Source organism: Pinus tabuliformis, chromosome 5_1 (assembly GCF_031772625.1).
Source record: "Pinus tabuliformis cultivar Carrire ecotype Pingquan chromosome 5_1, CPIR1, whole genome shotgun sequence".
Taxonomy (NCBI): Eukaryota; Viridiplantae; Streptophyta; class Pinopsida; order Pinales; family Pinaceae; genus Pinus; species Pinus tabuliformis.
Window position 1 is genome coordinate 74,894,526 of NC_142305.1, and position 20,390 is coordinate 74,914,915.

The 20,390-nt window shown below is 38.1% G+C and overlaps 1 protein-coding gene across 5 annotated transcripts in view; it reads left to right on the forward strand.

The window, feature by feature from the left end:
* LOC149163515 (Exostosin family protein) overlaps nt 1–20,390 on the forward strand; it is a 189,694-nt gene that overhangs the window by 147,951 nt on the left and 21,353 nt on the right. For 2 of the 5 annotated variants that reach the window (XR_016260630.1, XR_016260631.1), the window contains exon 9: nt 9,990–10,174. The exons of the other annotated variants lie outside the window; for them this stretch is intronic. The gene's annotated coding sequence lies outside the window, so the exon portion shown is untranslated. The remainder of the gene's footprint in view (nt 1–9,989; nt 10,175–20,390) is intronic. 5 annotated transcript variants of the gene reach the window in all.

Genomic DNA, 20,390 nt, shown 5'->3' on the forward strand with positions numbered 1-20,390 from the left:
CATGGAAGCCACCCGTGCCATGCTTCATGATCAATGTCTACCGAAGTTCTTATGGGGAGAAGCTGCCAACACTACCATGTATGTTCAAATAGCAGCCCACATCAAGCACTGGATTTCAAGACACCCGAAGATGTTTTCACTCGTAAGAAACTTGATGTTTCTCATTTTAGAATATTTGGTTGTCCCGTTTGTTTTCATATGCTTAAAGAGAAACAAGTTAGAAGCATCTGGGAAGAAAGGTATATTTGTGGGCTATAGTGAAAATTCAAAGGCATATAGAATCTATATGCCTGGTCAAAGAGAAGTGGAAGTAAGCCATGCTGTCACCTTTGATGAAGATACTGCCCTTGGGAAAGCTTGAGATCTCCCTATCCCAAGGAAAGACAATGATGATGCTACAGAAAAAGAGGATGAACCTCTGACAAATGAGCCTATGCTCGATGGATCCCATTGATCCACCTCCTTCTGATCTCTCCATTTCAAGGAAAAGACCTTTGTGGCTCAAAGATACTCTCGAAGATGCTGAAAGACATATTGCTCCAAGAGGGACATTCCGTGAAAGTAAGAAGCCAAACATGTATCAAAGGTACTTAGCTGATACGAGTATTATTGCTCAAACTGAGCCATGTAAGTTTGAGGAAGCCGTAAAGCACCAAGTCTGGAAGGATGCGGTGAATGGGGAATATGAATCTATCATGAAGAATGATGTATGGGAAGTGGTGCTTAGACCCAAGAACAAGTCCATGACACCTCAAAATGGCTAATACAAAATCAAACATGGAGCAGATGGGAGTGCTGAGAAATATCAGGCCAGGTTCATTGCTTGAGACTTCTCTCAAAAAGGAGTAGACTATGACGAGATATTTGCATCGGTTGCCCGATATACCACTATTTGATATATTATTGCTCTCGCTGCTTCTCAAGGATGGAGCCTACATCAAATGCACATTAAGACTGTTTTCTTGCATGGCTCGCTTAAGGAGGAAGTCTACTTGGAACGACCTCAGGGGTTCGAAGTACAAGATCGAAGGGCACATGTATGTAGACTGAAGAAAGCCCTCTATGGGTTGAAACAAGCCCTTAGGGCTTGGTATGAGAGGATTGATAACTATCTTATGAAGTTGGGGTTCATAGGGAGCGATGCTGATCCTAACCTATACATCAACGTTGAAAACGACATGCCTCTCATTTTGGTCCTTTATGTAGATGATCTCTTTCTGATAGGTGCAAACCCTCTCATTTATCAATGCAAGAGGGAGTTGGCTTCCAAGTTCGAGATGAAGGACCTAGGTCTGATGCACTACATCCTAAGCCTAGAGGTCTAGCAAAAGCCAGGGGAGAATTTCCTTTCTCAAGGAAATACAATGTGACACTGCTCGAGAGATGTGGGATGGTGGATTGCAAGTTTGTGTCTACTCCGATGGAACTCTACTTCAAAAAGCTATGTCGTAGTGCTGCTGGGCCTAAATTGGCAAACCCTTCTGAATATAGACAACTTGTTGGGGCCCTGACCTGTCTTGACATATGCTTCATTGTGAATATGTTGAGTCAATTTAAGGTCGAGCCTCATCACATACATTGGATTGTTGCTAAGAATCTCTTGAGATATCTCCGTGGCACAATCAACTATGGATTGAGATACACTGCCGAGAATTTGAGGCTACATGGATATACTGATGTCCACTGGGATGGCCGTTGTGGTGGATTGCAAAAGCGCGTCTGGATGTTGCTTCTCATTGGGGTCTGCTTCAATTTCTTGGATGAGCAGGAAGCACAAATCGGTTGCTTTAAGCACTGTTGAGGCCGAATACATTGCAACTAGTATGGTCTGTTGTGAGGCTGTTTGGTTGAGGAAGCTCTTTAGTGAGTTATTTGAACATGTGCTGGATACCAATATTCTGCGACAGCCAGAGTGGGATTCGCTTTTCAGAGAATCCCATATTCTGCGACCGCTCCAAGCGCATTGATATAAGGTACCACTTTATCTAGGATATGGTACATTAAGGAGCAATAAGGCTCTAACACATCAGGACTGATGAGCAGGTCGCAGACATCCTCACGAAGCCCTTAGGGAAGGTCAAACTCTTAGCCTTCTAAGAGAGACTTGGAGTCGTGAAAAGACCCTCCTATGAGGGTCCCGCTTGGGTTGGACATTGAGCTCTGGGAGCTCCTGGGGGCTTTGGGTACTTCTTGGAGCTATGAGTGACCATATGGTGCGTGGTTCACCTTCCCCTATTGGTGCGTTGTGTACAAGGTGAGTGGTTCACCTTTCCTTGTGATACCCCATGATGGTAGAAATGTGTGTAGAGTGAGTGGTTCACCTTCCCTAACGATTGATGACACGTGTGTAGGGTGAGTGGTTCACTTTCCCCTACGATTGACATATACATAGGGTGTAGTTTGTTGGTGTGTCTGCGGGGTTTGAGTCATCTTCGTTTCATACCTTCCTTCATAGCTGCGGCCGCAGTCATCCGCCTGACCGTGGTATTTGTGGGGATTTTATAACGATTCTTTTTATAAGGCCCAGATCTAGGCTTATTGTTTAGGGTTGTCTAGGCAGCTTGTGCCCAATTGTGTCTGCGCTGCGGCTGGATATTACAGATTTGAGACACAACAGATCCGAAAGGCCTGTGTGGCTCCTTTTTGTAAAATTTTTCAGAAACATCTTATGCTCAGCAGGAGAGCATTCTCCAGATGGCTCCCAGCTTAACGCAAATAGCTGCTGGCTCAGTTCCATCCACCTCTGCGGGGCAAGCTCCTGCCCATATCATTAGTGAAGCCCCAGCTCCCACTGTCCAGGTGGTCCAGGCCTCACTCGATGAGGCTTTGAAGTTCTCTGAAGGTGCCCTAATCTGCCGATTCAATGGTTTTTGGCCGCGACTGACAGCTCTCCACAATTTGATCTCGGAGGTATGGAAACCTGTAATTCCTGATGCAATTAATATTTACCCTTGTGCTAGGGGTTTCTTTATAGTAGATTTTGAAAATCCTGAAAGTAGACAATGTATTCTAGATTCCGACCCTTGGTTTTGGGAAAACTCAGGCCTATTCATGAAGCCATGGAACCCATCATTCAATCCCTCAACAACAGTCATAACCTCAGCACCAGTTTGGGTGAGATTGCCAAACCTACCCTTGCATCTCTGGAATTTCTCTTCGCTAAAAGCCATTGGAAATGCAATCGGGAAATTTTACTGCAGGTGCCCAGAAACAGAGGAATATGCCAGAACCACCTATTCACGCATCTGTGTGGAAATGGACTTCAGCGCCGGATTCCCAGCTGAAATACACCTAATAAGTAAAGACTATGTGTGGAACCAGAAACTCGATTATGAAAGTGTCCTCTTCAGATGTCGATCCTGTTTTGAGACAGGCCACCTAGCCAAAAATTGCCCAAAAGCTTCCCAAAAAAATTCTGCTAGAAAAAATCACGATAGATCTACATGGTGGGAAGGAGCACAAAAAGAACACTACACTGTCATCAAAGAAGAATACTCTCGAGAAAACTCTGAATCACAAGAAATCGGGCAAGAAAGAAACAACTCTCAAGACAAGCAGGGGGAAAGCCCCGCCCAACAACAAAAGAGTGAACTTGACAATTATGAGGATTCGAATATCGCACAAAATAAATCTTCATTTAACAGCAAAGCAGATCTCCTAGACCAAACTTCTTCTCCGACTATCTTCAAAAGGACGAACACAATAGATCGCGAAGCTAAGACACCAATGTCCCAAGAACCAAAAGAGATGAAGGAGATGCAAGATAAAGAAAGTTGGAAGATTGTAGAGAAAAAAAAAGAAAGCTACAACACCAATCTCGCCAAGAAAGACAAGGAGCCAGACAATTAAAAACTAAGAAAATTATAGCTCCGATAGACCTATTTGGTCTCAGTGGATGTTAACCACCACCACCATCATCATCATTAGGATAAGTGGTTCACCCTCTCCTATGGCATATGAGCAGGATGAGTGGTTCACCTTATCCTGCTGATGCCCCATCATACATCCTAGCCATGTAGTCTGATACTCATGGGAAGCACCTATCATTTGGCCAATGAGTTAGGAAAAGTGGATAGGGACCATAGCACTACTGTTAAAATTGGCAACTAGGGCCAAACTCCATGTGGGTCATCTTATTTATGGCAGCTGATATTTTTCTTAGATCCCTCTCATCAAGAGGTCTAGTATTGATCTAAAGATCATCCGCTTCTGATAAGTATTCATGGAGTTATGAATTTATTTGTGTTATAAGACAATTCGTCAAGGTTAGCCAACAACCAAATAACCCCCACATGTGCTCAATGTTTTAGTATAAAAGGAGATGACTTGAGAGTCATTTCACACGCACTTCACTCTTTATTTCTCTCCACTTGTTCTGAGTTTTAGTGGATGAGAAATCTAAGAGTGGAAGCCCTAAACGTAGAAGGAAAGGAGCCCTAGTACAAGACCTAGACGTAGTCAAGAATGAGGGCTACTCGCTGCCCTATACGCTAGTCTCTACAAGCTCTAGACGCAGTAGGGAAGGAGCCCTAGCATGAAGCTAAAACGTAGTCCTAGATGATCTACACATGAACTAGAGGAGATGCCCTAACTCCTAACGCAGTTATGGAAGAAAGGCCATAGTGCTGCCCTAAAGGGGTCATGACATCTACAACAAGGAAAAGAAGGCAACATGGAGCCTTCTAGGATCTGTTTTGAGGGCTGGTTGCTATTACAAGAGGGTCGAGTATGTTCAGGGCTAAACGTAGGTCAAAGACAAGTCTATTGGGCAATAAACGAGGTAAGGAACTCTGTTTTGGAGGGGGTTGTAGGTGACAACAAGGACTGTGGTAGGCCGTAGGCCTAACCACTTCAAAACAGGGACATCGTGGAAGTGTTTGGGGCTGTAAAGTGCCCAGAACAACAACACGAGTGGAGAGAAGCCTTACTTGCCTAGGCTGCATTTCATGAGGGAAATTCTGGGCCAGATTTGAGGACGGTTAGGGACTGTTGTGTGCCCTAACCAGTCCTTGAAATTACAGTAGTGATGAAGTGACAAACAACAACGTTTGTATGGTGTGTTGGTAGCAAGATACATGGGACAACAAGGTCACATGGTGCAACAAAGAAAGATGAACAACAAGGCTACATGGTGCAGCAAAGGAAGATGGGACAGCAAGGTCACATGGTGCAGCAAAGGAAGATGCAACAGCAAGGTGCAACAAGCACATGGTGGCAAGCATGGTACAACAAACAAATGGGACAACAAGGCTATGATGCTTGGTGGAGCATGGTACTTGGGACAACAAGCTATTACATGGTGCAACATTGTCACATTGGGACAACAAGGCTATGATGCTTGGTGGAGCATGGTACATGGGACAACAAGCTATGACATGGTACAACAATGTCATATAGGGACAACATGGCAAGCATGGTGCTGTAAGCACATGGGACATGCAATATAGCAATCATGGTGCAACAATGAGATGCAACATGATGGGCACGGTGAGGTACAAGATGAGGTAGCACTGGTGAGTGCAACAAGATGATAAGGTACAACAAGATGTTGCAGTACAGGAAGGTGCAACATAAGGAGCAACAATATGATAAGGAGGTCCAACATAATGATGATGGGTGCAGCATGATGCAGCACAGTGAGGTTTAACATGATGACGAGGTGCAACACTATGATGGGTGATGAAGTCACCTAGAAGAATCAGTTGAAGCAACATGTCTTCAACTGAAATCAGCGACCTCATGTATCATCTTCTTAGAGATGATCTATGCTCTTATTTAGATAAGTCAAAGTGTTGACTTCTGTTGTAAATGTACTATCTCTCTCTCTCTGCTGAACTATTGAAGAACATAGAAGAAGAATTGATCAAGGGTTTCCCCACATTGGGGTTTGTCCTTGCCTAGCACCACATCTTATGTCCTCTTGTCTTGGCTTGTCTTCTGCGACCTATTTTTATGTTCTATCTGCAATTTACTTTAATGATGATGTGATTGCTAATCTAGAAAAGATATTGAGCTAACTGTGAAAATTGAAATAAATTGCTCTAAGGGTACTTCTTGGAGCTATGAGTGACCATATGGTGAGTGGTTCACCTTCCCCTATTGGTGCATTGTGTACAAGGTGAGTGGTTCACCTTTCCCTGTGATACCCCATGATGGTTGACATGTGTGTAGAGTGAGTGGTTCACCTTCCCCAACGATTGATGACACGTGTGTAGGGTGAGTGGTTCACTTTCCCCTATGATTGACATATACATAGGATGAGTGGTTCACCTTCTCCTGCTGATACCCCATCATACATCCTACCCATGTAGTCCAAGACTCATGGAAGCACTTCTCATTTGGCCAATGAGTTGGGAAAAGTGGATAGGGACCATAACACTACAGATGGACGCATTGTGTATTTCCGTGCTCCCCATGTATAGGATGCATGGTGTTCAACGACTTAATCATTGAGGATCAAATTTGATTGGGGTTCTACCCCTGCACTGACTTTTGTCAGTGGAGAGTGGCAAAGTCTTGTGACTCACTCTTGATCAATTATTCTTCATTATTACATTATTGTTCAACAGAGTTGAGACGAGATACAAAGATGCTACATGACGACAGGATGGCATGATTATCGATGATGATGGATGGATTGGCAGGTGGAGTTCTCCCTAGTTGAGAGGGAGTGTTAAAATTGGCAACTAGGGCCAAATTCCACTTTGGACAACTCATTTGATGAAGATGATGATTGCATTGAATTCCTCTTTTCGAGAGGACCAAAATTGATTTAAAGATCATTGTAACGACCAAAAGTCGTATATGCGGCGGAAATTTTTAAAATACTTCAAAGACGTAAATGTCCATTGTAAGACATGTAACTGTATATTGAATTGATGTAAGATATGAGATGATTACAAATGAGAATGAGGGCATGCTTATATACCCTAGGCAGGTGGGCTTTCATGAATGGTCATGTCTCTAAGACGTGCCTCTTCATTACTAACTAACTAACCATTAGTTAATTAATTATTATTTATTATTATTACATTTACATTTATTATTTTTATATGAATTATATTCATAACATTGCTTCTCTCTTCAAGAAGCTTTGTCCTCAAAGCTTATCGAGAATATCTTCTTGTCTTTGAAATTTCATCTTTGTTGATACAAGATGATATGATGCTCCGAGTGATAGACAAAATTGTCGTACTGAGAATGAATCAGATCATCCTAGGTTAATCTTCTGTGGAATCTTCTGATCCTTGGAAATTTGTGATGAATAGTTATTGTAAGATTGGATTATGCAAACTTCAGTGTTCTTGGGAACATAAATTTGTCGTTTATGTTCTGAGTGATACTGGTACGTAGATTGATTGGAAAGTATGCTCTTGTGATTCGGATGTCGATAAATAGTTCTTCTAGTTGGACTTTCCCTTATCACGTTAGTGGTTGTTTCCAGATTTCCTTCAGGGGTTGTTGTTATTGAGTTCGCTACTGAATCATCATTTGGAATGTCCATCATTTGAACTGCAACTTCTGTATGTGTCTTCACTTCAGTAGGTTTATCCTTTGCTTGAGTTACAATTTTGACTGGATCGATATTTGTTTCTTTATCTTCAACTTGGACTGAAACAACTGGAGACTTCGATACTACTTCTTGAAGTTGTTCTAACTTGTCATTTAGTGATTTCTTGTCACTTTTAAGCTTCTTTATTTGCATAATTAAGGCTTGGTTATGATTCCTTAGACGTGAAAGTTTGCCATTTTCTAAATCGTTGACTTTGTCCTTAGTATCTTTCTCTTTATTTTTAAAATTTTTTATTTGCTCTAATAATTTTTGATTAAGGGTTTTTAGGCACATTTTTTTGTTCCTCTGATAGATTCTCCTTTAGTTCCTTGTCAGAACTATCATTTTCTTGTTTTAGTCTTTGTTTCTTAACCTTGGAATTTTTAATCTGTGAAAGTAATTTCTCATTGTGGTTCTTTAGATGCCAATTTTTTCGTTGCTTTCTGTTGATTTTTCATGAAACTGATCTTCAAGATCTTTATATTTCTTTTTTGATGCTTCGTTCTTTTGTTGAAGTTTTATGATTTCTTCCTTTAATTTTTTTATTTGCATTTGTTCATTATCATTATGATCTTTGGTACTAAATAATTTTCCACATGCTAGACATTTTAAATTGCATTTTTGTTGAAATTTGATAACTAAAAAGTTTCTTGCCATCCCAACCCGGTTTTAGTTTCACCTTATCACTTCCATTCAATTAAATGCCCTTTCCCATAAACATACATTCAACATATAGAATTTTGGAAATGAAATTTTCAAATTAAAACACATGGGACTATCAACACATGCTGAAAATAAATATGGACATAAACAGACCAGCAACACACATAAAAATACACAGAGTTTTGGTCAACTTAGACCCAAGCAAAACCCCTTCAATCTTATCCGGGGAAAACTTGTTAGAGAGCTCTTCAAATTTATTTATCTTTCAAGTTCAGGAAAAATACATTTGCAGACAAAACAAAACAACAAAATACCACTTATCTCTTTAGCCCAAAACTCCTTGAAAACCTTGCACACTTTGCCTCGATTTCCATGCCCACTTGAAGATGAAAATATGTACTGTACAGATACAAACTGCACTATTACGGATTCCGTATGGATTGTATAGATTTTTGTACCGCTGTACGAACTGTATTGATTTTTCATTTTCATTTTTTTCAAAAACTTTTCTCGAACAACGTGTAGCTCACAGAATTAAATGTTGTTCGTACTGTACTTTCTGCTATCTTCTATGCCTTGATTTCTGTGCCGAACTTTGCCCAAAAATCACTCCTTTAGCGTGCTGCAACAAATTTCTCCTTTAGAACTTTTCTCCAGCTCTCGGCCTTCTTTCTCCAATTTGCTCATGAAGAATGAAGGCAATATCTTTTTTCTTTTCCCCCTTTTGTTTCCCTAAATGACTTTTGGGCAACCCTAAGATCTAATGGCTCAGATTCATTTAGATCAAGGGATGAGAATAAATGTGCATTTAATTCTCACTTTCTATTTTTTAACTGACCCATTAAATAAAATACCCACATTGTACTTTTATGTCTAAAGTCACTTTTCACTTTATAATTTAACATTGACTATACCATTTATAAAGTCACACTTGGGAAAATAATTATTTCGGACACTTTTCCCTAGGTAAAGACTAACCCATGGGAAACCACTTGTCCAAGGTACATTCAAAATCAACAATTTTTTTTAATATATGTGTATCTAATAATGTTTAGACAAAGTGGTCATTTAGTCCAAAATAACGATTGTTGTGTGGAACTTATCTTTTCTTCCTTCATACTTAGATAGCAATGTAAGCTTGTAATCTTTTATGTAGCCATGATTTTTAATATATTCCCTTGCACTTTGTACTTCAACTTGCCTTTTAACTTATATAATAATATTTTTTCAAAAATAGAACTATAATATTTTTTAAATTTTATTTTGTTTTTCTATATATATTTATATTTTTTTTTGAAAAGTTACAACCCTCGTGAAGCATGGCTATTTACCTCTTTGGGGTATAATATAAAATATATGTCCACTTATGTGTCTTTGACTCGGTTAATTTTCTTCACGTAAAAAGTAAAACTTACCATTCACATAAAGAAATTTTGTATTCCTTTTGTTTTTCTTTTACCTTGAAAATACCATGGGCAATTACCATGGGTTGCTAAAACCACGAGCTTGTAAACCACTTGGTGAAGAATCAAGATACTCTTATCTACTCTTTCTCTTACGTATAGTTTTAAAGATATTTGGAAAGATTCCCTTTGAACTTTATCATGCACTTTTTATCAATAATGTAGAACCTTTTTATATATATGAATGTTGTCCTTCAAAATTTACATCGGACTATTTTTTTTTAGTAGTATATTTTTTATATGATTTTTTTTCTTTGACTATCATTTTTTTTACGAAACTGACGAAACAAAGAAACTCCAACTTTGTGTAGCGAAATGCTTCAATTGTGACGAGAAGAAGGTTGATGAAGGATTAATGGCCAAAGATTGGATCAGACTGGTTCTCTTCAGCGGTTGAGCGTCCAGAGGATCAAACAACTCTCATACCAATGCAATGACAAAAAGTCGTATACGCAGCGAAAATCTTTAAAATGCTTCAAAGACGTAAATGTCCATTGTAAGACATGTAACTATATATTGAATTGATGTATAAGAATTGATATGAGATATTACAAATGAGAATGAGGGCCTGCTTATATACCCTGGGACACTGCGCTTTCATGAATGGTCATGTCTCTAAGACATGCCTCTTCATTACTAATTAACTAACCATTAGTTAATTAATTATTATTATATTTATATTTATTATTTTTATATGAATTATATTCATAACAAATCTAAATCGAGAAGAATCCATCACTTCTTGCCCATATGAGTCGCCTCTTATGCCTTTCCATTGGCCTCTTATTTATACTTGATCATTGGTCCCTTTGGAAGCCCCCTTTTTCTTCAAGAAACCTTCAACATCAAACTCAACATTAAATTGAAATATTAAATACTTTCCTTGGGCATAAAGCCCACTCACTTTGTGTACCCACAATTTGGGTGCAAATCCCACACACTCAAAAAATCACACTGTTTGAGTGTTTCTCTCTCACAAGGCTAGCACCAAGGCATGTCAGAGTACTTTCTGATGCTACCCAATTTCAACAGGTACACTAAGTTGATTTTGCAAAAGAAAAAGAAATCAATTAAGAATAAGGTGCACAAGAGGGATGGTAAAAACACGCAGAGGAAAGGGGTAACTTGAGTTTCATGATTGGTCCCTCTTAACATTATAAAACTCAAGGACGTTGGAATTTGATAACTAGTAGAAAGACTATGGCATTCTCCATGAAGTAAACACCCACCAAGCCACTAACACCTACAGATTAATGGGTTGGCTTGAGAACTGTTCCTCTCCCTTAGGGTTAGATGCACCTAATAGGGACTTATGATAAACCTCCCATATCTAAGCGTGGTAACTTATTTACAAATCATAAGCTAGAAAGGCATTTGAAGATGATGCTTGTGTGAAGCACTTTGTTGCCTTTCAAATTAAATATGGTCCACTTTGGTACTCTTATATTTCTTGTACCTATGAGGTTGTTCTCACATGAGTCCATGTGTATGTTTTAGTTGTTCGCTCCCAAGTAAAACTGCCATCCCCTGAGGGATAACATGATGCTTCCACAACACTTTAGAGAGGACGTCTTGCTCCATTGGATGACTTCACTAGGCACTAGAGCTAGGACATTAATCACTTGTTGAGGAGTTTTGACTTTGACCTTAGGATGTACCCAACGCAGTTGATGACACTTTCCTCTCCCTCTAAGACTTGAAACTCTAGACATATGAACCAAGGTGTTGCATAGAGAGTTGATGTACCCCAGAGATGAGATTATGTCCCTAAGTTGGCATTGCACCTTCTTGATGGATGTTTTCTAGTTTCTGCGATGATTTGATGATGATGATGTCATGCCTTAGCTTCATGATGCCCCTTCATGTGGTTTTCAGTGATGAGATGGGTTTGTTTTATTGAAGTTTTTGTAGCTTTGGAAGGTCTTTTACATAGGCTTGGTGTCCTAGCATGTATAACATATTTGATTGTCTCTTTAGGTGATTGCTTGGTGGAGTGAGTAAAATTATGATTTCCTTCCTAAGGTTAGCTTAGGAAAAGTACAATAATTAATTTAATTAATTATTGTTGACTATTAGGCCAAAGATATAAGGATAAATTATAAAATTATTTAAGTGACATAGATATAAGCCCTACCATTGATCTCAAATGAGGCTTAGGATTTAATCCTAGCCATTGATCACATAGGGGATTAGTGTTAGGGATTTTGGTTTAATGAAATTATAAAATATGCCTAGGGGATTAGTGTTAGGGATTTTGGCTTAATGAAATTATAAAATATGCCAAAGTGAGAGGTGAGGACACATAGCATGGAGGAAGCAATTTTTCTCTAGAGCAAGAGGCTCAACTACATTGAAGAGAAGTGAGGAGAAATGCATCGGGGAATTTCGGGAGAAATTCAAGGAGGATGAGTTCTAGAAAGAGGGAGGCCTGAGTTGCTTAAAGAAGAGGGCTGAATTTGGGAGGAGGTTGAATTGTCTAGGGAGGTCAATTTCTATAGTGCATAGGGGCTGTATGAGATAGGGAGAAAGGGAGCCTGATTTTCTAGTGAGATAGATTAATTGTCTAGGCTGATTTGCTTCATTTGGTTCCATTTCTAGAGGCTGAATTTTTTGAGGTTGATTTTTCCATTGGGGCTGAGATTCTAGGTGCCCAATGTTGAAAATAGCAACATTAGAAGTCATTCTCCAATGAGAGGCCTTAATTGGTCACCCTGAGGCTCACCAGGGAAGATTTGGAGAATTAATAAATCCTGTGAGTCACTGCAAAAGTCAAGGCGAAGGTAGAACCCTTGTGAGCTTTGACAAGAGCCAAGATGAAGGAGCTACTAATGGATGCCTAGTAAGCCATGTGCAAAATCCTATTGAAAAGTGTAACTAGGTTCGGTCTTCATAATGACATGTAAATATGATTTATATAGTGAGATGTAAATAAAGAAAAATGAAATTATTTTATTAACTTGCTTCACGGTTTTCATGAGAAAGGATTTTGTTTTTGAGTCAAGACTCCAATTGAGAGCCATTAGGATTTATTTGTTATCTAGTCATAAAATGTAAGAGTTATTGTCATGTAAATGAAGTCATGTTACACTTGGAAAAAGGTCAATATTATCTATGTAAAATATCCTCAAAGAACTTGTCACCAAACCTCTTCAAGTCGACCTACAAACGATAAGGACACTACTAGATCAAGTCGACCTAACTCCAACTTTTAAGTCGGCCTTGTTGACCCTGCTGCCTACACCTACCTACAAGTCAGTATGAAAAGTCTTCAACCCCAACCCCACAAGGTGTGGTTGGTGGCAGGGAATTCAGAGAAGGGGCTGTCACACTAATCTCGACTCTCTCCGTTTGAGCTATCTCCTAGGTTAGCTAAGGGGGGTGGTCCCTAATGAAAAGTTAAGCTAAAAGACGTGAATTTCTAGGAGAGTGTTATAGTGAAAATGGATTACTTTTAAGGATTTATGGGCAAATATGAAGTGAGCAATTTGAAATAACAATGCCCATCATTAATATGATTAAAAACCATAAAACCAGTGCCTTATAAGGAATTTGCTTAACAATTTAAAGATATATTTGCTCAAAGTAAAATGCAATGCTTTCAAAAGAGAAAATAAAATAACCTTGAAATGTAAATAAGAACTGTTAGCACAAGATATGTAAGATACAAAATGCTTTTGAGATAATCAACTTTATAAATCAAAACATGTGAAACATATCTTGCCAAAACCCAAAAACTAGCAATTAACTTGGAAATGTAAAAGAAAGGAAGTGTTAAACCAAGACATCAATATGAAATTAGACTTGAAACATGAAAAGAAAACACTTGTTTGAAATGATTACAATACTTGCTTTTGGAATAGACTTTGCATATGAAAACTCAAACCATCAAGAGACAAATAAAGTAAATGTAATGGAAAGTGCTTTTGATTAATTTTATTTATTAGCTCTACAACAAGATTACAATTTAAATCTTCAATCCTCAAACCTCACCCTCGCCCAATCATATGGTCTCACAGTGAGGGGTCAATAGAGGAGTAGAGGATCCCTAAGATGTCTACTTCAACCAAATTATGTTGGAGGTAAAATTTTAATGAGGCTTGGAGCTTTCCTACACTAAATTGCCTAGATGAAATGCAAATTGTGTTAATTCCCCAAATTAAAATAATGATACATGCAAATGCTTCAAAGAGATTGATTTGCAATGCTTGAAAATGAAATATTGTTCAACATAAGTTGCAACTATAAATTCAATTGGAGGAATACAATTAGCTTACAAGTGTCGCATGTGTTTCATCAATGAATTAAAATGATACAATTAATTTGCTTGAAAGTAAAATTTGTTTCAAATAGACAATGGCAATAAATTGCTCCAATATTTGAGATAGCAATGTAGCATAAAATTGAAGCATGTATTGAAGTGCTTATGAAACAATTACGAAGGTAAATGGAAACGAATCAAAGTTTGTTAAGAATATAAAATGCTTGCATGTAAAGGATGAATTGCCCAAATTGAAGTGCAAGTTTGTAGCTTCAAGCAACAATGAGATAGAGACTACAAAGCTCAAATGACACTGTAACAAACTTTAACTTAATGAAATGTGATAGTGAGGTTGTGTTAATTCCCAATTAAAGCATACATGTAAGTGAATGAAGTATGAAAGCTTAAACCTTGTAAATGTCAATCCAGCCAAGAGAAGCCTCCTTCTAAATGGGGAGATAGGATACCATGGGAGAAATCCCAAGCTCCCAGAAGAAATTAGATCTTTTATTAATATTACAAAGAGAAAAGGGTCCTTCAAAGTTCTCAACTAAACTTCAAGGAGAGTCCTCACAATAATTGCTTGAAACTTGGACACTAGACCTCCTTTCTTGAGAAAGTAGCGACAAGCTTAGTCACCAGGTTCGAATTCGAGTTCGAGTTCGAGGACCTTGAAATTCGAATAAAGTTCGGCAACTCAAATTTTGTCGATAAAATTCGACATACAATTCGACATATAGAAATTCGAAAAAAAAAATGTATATTAAAGATAGAGGGCAGATTTATACAATTATAAAGACTATCTTATTGTTAGAAATTATATTAATAATGGAGTCAAAGCATAATTCGATGAAAAGCTTGAAATGTATAGGAAAAATCAGCAAGTTATAACTTATGTAGCACATGAAAATTTCTAATGAGTCAACCATATTGACAAAGAAATAATGAAAATTTCTAAAAGATACCATTTGATCACCAACCAAAATATGATGTACCATGTAACCATCAAAGCGAATAGAACAGTACTGAGTAAACAGTCATCAAATAAGAGTGAACAGCTTCCACATTAGATAAAAAGAGAGTTTAAACTTTAAACTTTAAAGTAGCAGCTAGCTTGGCAGTTTTAGGCTCTAGCAAATTGTTCATGCAAAAACTAAACTAGAACTCTAAAACAGGAACACAAGTTTTATTCTTGACGTTCCTGTTGCCCACTTGTTATATCAAAAAGTTCTATGTCATCAAGAGCAGTAGGAGATATGGATCCGCTAGATGCTTCAGCACCAGATTCATCAGCGAATTCCCTGTCACTATCAATGTACAAATCAGCATCACCCATTGTTGCATTTGGAACAGGATCGATCCACGGAGTAGAAGAATTGGATGACTCTTTAGCCACATTCTTCAATGCCAACTGCAAATTACTACGAACATAAACAAGATCTTCTAATTTTTGAGATGACAGTCTATTTCTTTTTTTGGAATGAATGTGGTCAAAGGAACTCCAATTCCTTTCACATGCTGATGCACTTGCTCCTTGGCTTAAGATACGCATTGCAAAATTTTGCAATTCTGGTGCCCCTGAACCATACCATTCCCACCATAGTGTTGGATCACTTTTTCTCCTATCATACTTTGCTGATACTGTTCCAAATAATCCTTCTTCTAACCTGTATGCATTCAAGTTGAGAGTCTCAATCAGTTCATATACAACAAGATTCATATAATTGCAAGACATTAACAACAAGATTCATATAATTGCATGCAAAGGAATATAATTCAATAGACATTTACCTGTATGCTCTCAACTGACTTCTGATCAAACCTGTAATCTCTAGATCTGGATTTAGCTTCTCAATAGATTGGATAAGTCCATTCATGATTTCTTCGTCCCTATGTCTTGGCAACCCAAACAATCTAGGGTCCAAATAGCATGCTGCTGCGTGTAATGGACTATGCATCATCTTCCATCTATTATCAATTAAATCCCATATCTCCTTGTAATCAGCTTCCACATTATCAAAAGCAGTTGCAATGGCCTCTTTGCAATGATCAAGGCTTTCATAAACAAAACCCATACAAGGTTTGTCACCATCAACCATGCGGAGCACATTAACAATTGGGCCACAAATTTTTAAAACCTTGTTTGCATTTTCCCAAAAGCTATTACTGAGCACTATTTGTTCAACATTTTTCCCCTTAGTTTCTTTTGAGAGAGTAGATCTCTCCCACTCAGTGCTGCAAAAAACAGCTCTTAGGCTCGCTTTTTCCTCAACAACTCTTTTCAGAGTAATATAAAAAGTGGCAAACCTTGTATCACAAGGCCTCAACAACTCTTTTGATGCATTCTTCCTGTATATGCTCAAAGTGAGACGATGGTTGATGATGAAGTTTGAAATTGATTTGGCTCTTTGGATTGTTTCATTGACCCAAGGAAATTTGGCTAAGTCATGCAACATTAAATCCAAGCAATGAGCTGCACAAGGGGTCCAATAAATCTGCCCATATTTTTCCATAATCAGCTTCCCTGCACCAACACAATTTGATGCATTATCTGTAACAACATGGACAACATTTTCCACCCCAACTTCTTGAATCGCTTCATCCAAAATTCCAAAAATGAATTCTGATGTCTTCACTTGATCCATTGCATTCACTGCCTTCAAGAAAACTACCCCTTGAGGACAATAAACAAGCACATTGATCAATGGGCGATGACACAAATCTGACCAACCATCACTCAAAATTGTGCATCCTGTAAGCTTCCAGGACTCTCTAATATCAGCCAACTTTTCTGTCACTCTGTCTTTCGCTCTCTTTAGCAAAGTTGTCCTTAAAGCTTCAGATCCAGGAGGAACATAGCCCTTCCCAAAATCAATGGCCTTTTTAATTACATTTGTAAAAAATGGACTCCTCGCCACATTAAAGGGAATTGCACATGCATAAAAATACTCAGCAACAACGTCATCAACTTCCTGTTTCTCAACAGGTTTCCAGAATTGATTTAATGTTTTTGGCACACCTGTTTTTGCTTGAGGAGCTGTAGAACTAGATCCACCAATGTTTGAAACTGAATTAATGGTGGAGGAAGACATGGCAATCTCCCTCTCAATTCGCTGCCTCTTATTCACCATTTTCTGCCTTTGCATCTGTGAACTGGAATGGTCTTTATCCACTTTGGCTTTTTGTTCATCAGTGATCTTACTGCAGGCTTCAACACCACCTCCACTTCCATTGGTAATACCGAGAAGGTGATCCACTGCTCTAGTCAAAGTGCCCTTGAAATTATGTCCACACAGCTGACATGAAAGATTAGAACCATCTTTTTGGATAAAAGTCCAAGCTACAGCAGTTGACTTTGGGGGTGCCATTGGAATTTAGAAGTCTGTTCAATGTCTGAAATGCCTGCAATTCGTGTTGAAATTACATTTTCGTTAGTCATCTTCAACACAGTCAAATCAGGCTTCAGCCTTCAACACATTGAGAAGTTAGAACATAATTACAGTGGCTGATATCATTATAATTTATTACAGAACAGTGGCTTGACATAAAATTACAGAGGTTTGATCTTGTTATGACTGTTGAAATAACAATGAAAGACACTACCTTTCTGTTCAGCTTGTTTCTGGCTTACCTTTCAGGCTTTCTGTATAGTAAATTAGTAATAGAATACATTGCAATTCCATTATGATTGGTCTAATACCAACGAAAGAGACTATCTTTCTGTTCAACTTGTTTCAAATGGTTTTACATGGTATATTATCTTTCAATGTTTGATCAAACAAAGAATGTCTAAGGGTTCCCCGTGGATAAAATCTGAGTGTAATCTGGAATGCCCAGTGATAAATTGATAATGTCTATTGAGTGAATAGAATGAGCCTGATTTAATACTAGAACTTCTAGTGGGTGACAGGTGTATGATATGGGATGCTAGTTTCCAGCTACTTCCACGTTTAATCTGCTGAATATTTTTCCAGATAAATGTTACTTCAATTACTAGCACATTCAACCCTTTTCCTCGGTGAACCTTACCTCAAGTTCTCAAAACTGAATTATAAAGTTTTCTGGGCTCAAAAGTTATTAAATTTATCAGTCTTCTTTTCCCTCCGCGTAGATGAACTTGAATGCTGTGATATGAATTACAGATCATAAAATTCCACACGAATAGGGTCTACAAGTTAAAATTTTAAGTGCAAAGATTTGTTTTGATTCAATATGAGCAAATACTTATGGAAAACAAAGAAACTGAGCAAAAATCATCTCTTGCATACACCCGTGTATCTATTTTATTAAGGTAAAACTTTAAAAGCATGAGCTTGAATAATAATGTTCTAATGGGTATATCTATTTCTTCAAAGCTCCCGAATGATGCTGTTCCAGTGGGTAATGGGTATACCGTATATCTATTTCATCAAAGCTATTTAGGATGCTGTTCCAGTGGGTATATCCGTATAAACTTCTATGAGATTGACTCATTTCAGCGTATGACTCGTCAATATCTGCAAACCTTTAAGAGTGTAATAAGGTTCGTGCTTCACTGTGTATACTCTATATAGCAAGACGACAATACATTTGCATCTTTGTTTTTTCCTCGGAAGGGTGCATTTGATAAATCTCGATAAAAAACAAACTCGTAGCAAGAGCCTCGATCCTCATATTGAAACAAACTCATACTAAGAGCCTTGATCATTTATAATGGGTAGCTAATATATGTATTTCATGAAAAACTTACAAGTTACAGCGTGTGCGGGCCTGCGGCGGCAATGAAACCCTAGCCCGAGCCCGTCAAGGTGTCGACGCGTCGTGTTACAGACTTACAGTGTAGTCTCTGTCTCTGTCGTGCGGCGGCAATGAAAACAACAATAAAACCTACGCTAAAGCCTAAAACAGCACCCGAAAAAACGAATTTGAACGCATTAAAACGAATTTAATCGATTTTAATGTCGAATTTATTCGACAAAAATTCGAATACGCTATTAAATTCGAATACGCCTTTAAATACGCCGAACTGAAACGAATAAATTCGAATGACCATTAAATACGCCGAATTTCGAATTTTTTCGATTAAATACGCCGAATGCGGTGACTAAGGCGACAAGATCTCACAAAACTTATGCAAGGGAAACAAGGTGTGAGTTTTCTCCAAATGCCCACGGCTCAAAGAGGAAAATGGGCAGCCCTCTAGTGAACTCGACTTGGCCAAAATAAGACTCAAAAGGGCTTACGACATCCTTGGAAATCGAACCCCCAACACTTGCCAAAGGTCCTGCAAACACTTGTTAGATGTTGTGGGAAGTTGCTCTTCAAAATCTACCACTCAAGAGTTAGCAAACAATCCAAACAATGGCTGCAAAATAAGTTAAGTATTAATGGAAAAATCAGCAAGATAAAATGTATATGTACAATTATAATTTACAAAAGGCTAAGCTAAAGAGTGAGAGTAAACTCTCGTCTTTGCTTAGCCATCTTCAAGCTCTTAGATAGCAAATGAAAGAAATGAAGTACAATGTTTTTTAAAAGAGATTTAAATTTAGAAGTTCTCGGCTTGTGTACAAGCTATGTGCCGAAATCCCTGCAAAACCACTTTGTAAGATAAGACTATGAAGGTTCAAAGAACAAATGAGAGCTCCTTTAAGAATGTATCAAGAGTGGGTTGGTCTCTCCAAAGACTTCCCCTCACGCTTGATTCTGTAATCCCAACAAGATGTTCCCTCTACAAAACTTCAATCAAGAATTAGTTCCATATAGATTTAGCAATAAACAATGATAAGAAACTCTAGAGATTTATTTAAAACCAACTAGAGCATTCTATACCTAGAGCATACTTCTAAATCAAATGTCAATGCAAGATAACTTTACATTAACAAATCTACAAAAGCATATGGAAGCAAATTAGATCAAAGCACGAGTAAAAGGAATTATATCAATGCTCAACAATTCATCACACTCGAATAGGATGAACACCTCATGAATGAAACCCCAAAGTCTTTATTGATTTTTCTGAAAGTGTACAAAGCAGTGGCGCTTCTGCAAGCACAATAGCTAGTAACAATATAATGCAATGTGAGAGCCCATGACTCTATTATATAGAGAGTTGGGAGCAAATCCTAATGAAGAATGACAATGACAAATGGCATTGGAGCCAATCCCAAATCCCCCCAAATGTGCATTAGCTTCACAAATTCGAATTTCCAAGTAGTTTTCTCCTTTAATGCCAGAAATTCGGCTTTATTTGAGCACATGTCCTTTCCTTGATTTTAGGAGTCCACATCACCTTGGGACTTTACTTTAACTCCCCCATAATTTTCCACTTCATTTCCACAACATTTAATTAACATGTGTGGATATTTATTTTTCTCCATTTATTTAATTTCTGGTTTAATTAATTGCCAGATTTCCCACTAAACTTACGAAAAGTGGGTTTTGAGGGTCCAAAACACATTATTAACCCCTCAAA